Source organism: Colossoma macropomum, unplaced genomic scaffold, assembly GCF_904425465.1.
Source record: "Colossoma macropomum unplaced genomic scaffold, Colossoma_macropomum, whole genome shotgun sequence".
Lineage (NCBI taxonomy): Eukaryota > Metazoa > Chordata > Actinopteri > Characiformes > Serrasalmidae > Colossoma > Colossoma macropomum.
The window spans coordinates 21813312-21818311 of NW_023494802.1; the positions used below are offsets into that span (position 1 = coordinate 21813312).

The 5000-nt window shown below is 40.8% G+C and overlaps 1 protein-coding gene across 2 annotated transcripts in view; it reads right to left on the bottom strand.

The window, feature by feature from the left end:
- Nucleotides 1–5000, bottom strand: part of LOC118822694 (atrophin-1) — a 100027-nt gene that overhangs the window by 7058 nt on the left and 87969 nt on the right. The gene's annotated exons all lie outside the window — the stretch shown is intronic.

A 5000-nucleotide genomic window follows, 5' to 3' on the forward strand; every position in this document is an offset into this window, starting at 1 on the left:
CATTAGGCTGGGCGTGTCTGTGTAGGATAATGAAAGAGTAAAGATAGAAAGAGAGGAGGAGTCATAAATCTAGGTCAGGAGTCACAATGCTGAAGTGTTTACCACTGTAAGCACCCATTTACAGCCTCGGCCCAATAGATTACATCTGAGCCTAAACCTTACTGAAGTTATTAATGTTTAAACCCATGACAGACATTAGATGTGCGCACTTAACTGCACCCCTAAAATCAATGTAAAATGTCAATGTAAAAAGGCGTAAATAATAGTGTTAAAGGTGAGCAATATATCATATTTGTACCATGATATACATACATGTTATATGTATCAAGAAGTTGCAATAGATAAATTGCACCAGCAAAACAGTGGTGCCACATTTAGCCCCCTAGTGGCCATTTTCACAAAGAGGAATGGAAATGGGCCCTTTTTTTCATAAAGAGTCACAGTTACTTCTGGTTTTAGCGTTAGCAGGGTAAATCCCACTTCTGCTCCGTATAGCTACTGCAGAAGTGATGTGAAAATGTTATAGTAGTGAACTATAATGCTCAAACACTGAGCTACAGCAGACATATGTTAGTTTTCCTGCAGTCACGACAAACAGTGAGAGTGAGAAGTGGACGGAAGCTCTGATTTAACTGTAAACAGAGCTAAAATGCTGAATGTGTGGTTTAGCCCTGTTTGCTGCTGCTGCAGCTGCTCACATCAACAGTCTCTGTGTCTTTGAACAACACGCCAGCGATTTCTGTAATATTTCTGTTTTCAAAGGAAAGAAGATCTTTTATATGTGGTGTGAATTTGGTAGACTAGTAGCTCTTTAAGTGCAGTTAGCTACGCTAGAAGCCATTGCTAACTGTAGCTGTATTCCCAAACATGGAAGCTAGCTTTCATTAGCTGCTGAGCTGTTAAAGAACCCAAAGCCTTCATACGTAAAGTCTGCTCCTCGATTAAACTCTCCTTCAGCTGACGGTGGGCTAGCAGGCCACAGGCGCTAATTATCTACCTGCCATTAGCAGTTTGAGGAACTCAGCTTCGTATGAGCAGCAGACTGTAAAGCTAGCTGGCTGGCTGTGTTAGCGATGCGCCGAACAGCTTCACTCTTAGATTCATGGCCATTTTTGAAGCAGTACTTTGGAGAAACGTCCACCTTTCACTGCTCGATCAAAACACGGCTCCCAGCTAACTTGTATCTCAGCATTAGTGGTCACGCTCTGATATTCTGATTTCCATGTTCTGACACAGACAGTTGTTTGTGATCTGGAAGAGCATGTAGTGTCTCACACATTCATATTTATATTTACAGCATTTAGCAGACGCTCTTATCCAGAGCGACTTACACAAAGTGCTTTGTCTATCCAGAGAAAGTATCTTTGCTGGTTACCAACAGGTTAGAGAGAAAGTCAGTCCTGAGCTCAGATACTGCTAGAATCAGAAAGTCATTATTGACACCTATTATTGACACACAATGTGACCGCTAACATTAACTGTTCATACCAAGCTGATCGTGTAAGAATAAGAATTGTTTCGTTGACGGTTTTCTGCCTGCATTAGCTTTTTAAAGACGAGCACAAACAAGGAAATTAAAGGGGAAGTCCACCGATTTTGCAAAATTACTTAATCATTAAATGGTTTAGATGTGAACAAAATCGTTCAGAGTGGTTCGGTGTGAAATGCACCTTTCCAGAGAAATGTACCAGAATTGTTCACCATTATAGTAATAGGAACCAGACATCTGAAGCATTTAATGGGTCTAATAGCTACGTCCCCTTAAGTTATTACACAAAATGGCTATGAATGCTTTGCTTGATACCTGAGACTTTGTTTTGTGATAGTTTTGACACAAAGTTTTGACCTAAAATGTATTTTAAGTACAAACTTTTACTCCAGGATAATTTCTGTGTTTCCTCTCAAAACCACATTCTCAACGTTAGCGCAACGTGCTTTGGAGTGGGCCTGTAGCTACAGCCACTCAACACGGCTAACGCCAGCAGCAGCTTCTATTTACAGTTTAATTTTCTCACCTATTTCAGAATACGCAGAGTATACGGAGGACTTTGAAGAGGCTGTTTAGAAAATGTCGTAGAGCCAAATCGATTTGACCCAGAACACACAAACAAGAGAGACTGAACCCGCCGGCGCCGACGCAGAGCAACCCAGAGCGAATGGAAATTGGTGGTGTCAACAACAAACTGCTACTCCACTTACCAGTTTACGGGGTAGGATAGTGAGGTAGGAAGTTATTTTATTTATTTATTATTTTTTTATAGCCTACTTTAGACAGTCTGTTGTAAGCTAACGGCAAACAATGACAAATTTATTTCTCTCAAAAAACGTTTTTTACTTTGATTCCAGTTTCTGCTGGAGTGAATCTGTGGGTGTGTAAATCTGCGGCTCTGCAGTCAGACCCTTCCCCAAAACGCGTGCAGGGCGGAGAAGTACATTCAGGGCGTTGTAAGGAAAAATAGTACCCAAAGAAGTTTAGCAGTATTTTACCATTATCATATAAAACGTTTAAGACACATGTAAGTTCACTGGTCATTCTGGGTGGCAGATAAAATGGTGATGTTTGAAGAGTAGACATACGAACGTGTGGTTCCTATCACTACAATGGTGAACAATTTTGACTTAAATTTCCCTAGAAAAGTGCATTTTGCACCAAACTACTCTGAATGATTTTGTTTACATCTAAACCATTAAATGATTAATTAATTGTGCAAAATCGATGGAGTTCCCCTTTAATATTATTGATGAAAAAAGCACAGCTCATCTAGGGACTGAGACCTCCTCCGTAACAGGTGGAAACTGCATAAGGTCACTGTGGAAAGGAGTTAAAAAAGGCTCTGAAAATGAAAATCAGCTGCTTGTTTCATGTGGTTTACAGGCTCTCTGTAACTGGTCTGAATCTTTTTAAAGACCTGTCGGTTTTTAATTTCTGGCAAAAAGATTTCAGCAAACTCATTTCATACATTTCAGTCACCGTCCAGAATTTTTCCCGAAAAGCGAATTAAAACGAGTGTTTATCACTTTCAGTTTTCTCTGTTGACCTTTTTCTATTTGGCAGTGTGGGTGTGAACCCTAACATATTCATGCATATTCATGACCTCCTCTTGACATACAGCCTCTGTGTCAGTTTAGTTTTGAGTAAGCTGCAGACAAAATTACACACTCGTCTGAAAAGAACAACAATCCAGAACACGGACTAACGATGAGCTTGTTTATTTGACTCCACCGTACTGAACACATCTTAAGCTGTGTGTAAAATACACAACTTTTCAAATCTGAACAGACTTCTAAAATAGAGAGCATCACAAATTTAATGTCAGTCTTTCAGAGAATTTCTTGTCTCTTTGTCGTGAGGGAGCTCACATTAGACATTAAGGCATGTAATGACTTATCGCTACAAAAAGAACCCAGAGCTGCCCCGTTATCATGTGACACAAACAAAGCTGAACTGGACGGGATCTGTTTGTGCGTTTATGTGTAGCAACCACACAAACTGAGGATGAGTATGTGGTTGAGAAACGCAGTGATCACTGTGAGAGACTATTTCACTACAAACCGGCAGCTGACTTGAAATTGTAAAGACGTCTGAATTCATAATTCAAAAACATGATAAAGACTCTTATTCGCCTGTGTTTACAAACAGCTCCTCTAGCTTAGTGCTCTCTACTAGCTCTCTCATTGGCTGATGCCTGACTCACTCATGGAGTAACATAGCTGACCGTCTCACACTAAAGGAATCAGGAAGGCCTCCAGTCACTCCGGATCTCGATCAGAAGGATACATATCAACTTATTTCTCCCAACATGAAAAATCACTTTTGCTGGAAAAGGCAAATTGAGGTTAAAATCGGGCTAAATATTGTGTAGTGTAGGCCAGTGTCGTAACGTCTGGGGGAGTAGAGGGGGCAGTGGCCCTTGGGCCCACTGTATAGGGGGCCCGTGGCAACCACTCACCCAAATTTTTAATGGGCTCTCCAGACTCAAACTGGAGAACATCAGGAGAACTGAAAGATTTTCTGGCTGGGAACCTGACCTGTTAGTTGGTCCATTCAGGCCAGTTGTGTTAAAGACAAACTAAACTCAACATCTATTATGATGTCCAAAATTATCAACTGCAGTTCTCTTAACTGACATCCAGAGCTGAAGCGTGTAGGGAATATAACAGCACTGCTTTGGGGCCTGTGGAATGTAATACAGCTTTACACTGTAAAGTTTGGACTCATACTTACTGTAATTATACAACAGTACTCTAATAACTACACACTACTGTGTAAATGTCTCTGAGAAAATGCTATGTAAAGTTATTAATGTGGGCACTTTTTTATTAATTGAAAATCATGTTTGTCCTCAGGGGAGGGGACCTATAATGTCCTAGTTAGACCCCTGGTGTCGGCCCAGCTTCAGAAATTAGCATTATGCTACCAGAGTTAGAGGTATAAACAGAAGATACTCACAAAGAAAAGTTTTCAGTATGAAACCACATGGCTGGTTATATGATTATATAACAAAAAATAAAAAAGCAAGAAGGCAAAAAGCACCAACGGTCAAAAAAACAAACGGTCACTACACACCAACAAAGAAATTACTGCCATTTTAATTTGGCCTCTTTATTTGGAATTGAGCAGAGACAGTGACCGTAACTCTCTCATCCATCCTAAAACTGAGTATCTGCAAACTCTAATGAAGATGGTCCAGTACAGTAATGTGGGAGGGGCAGCTGAATTCAAACTTCATGAATATGCAGTATAAAGCAGATAATCACTGGGCCCTGTTCACTGTACAGCGCACTACTGTGGGGTTCCACCATTTTGCAGTGGTGTCCGAAAAGTGCAGACGATCCAGTGTGTTCAAACAATCCCACTGTGCACCACAATAAGTAGTGTACAACTGATGTACCATAGCGGATAGGTGTAAGCGAGCTCTTCTGATGTGTGCAGTCAAACTGAGCGGTTACAGTGGATAGGTGGTATGACGGCTACAGCGTAATGAGCAAAGCCGTACGGC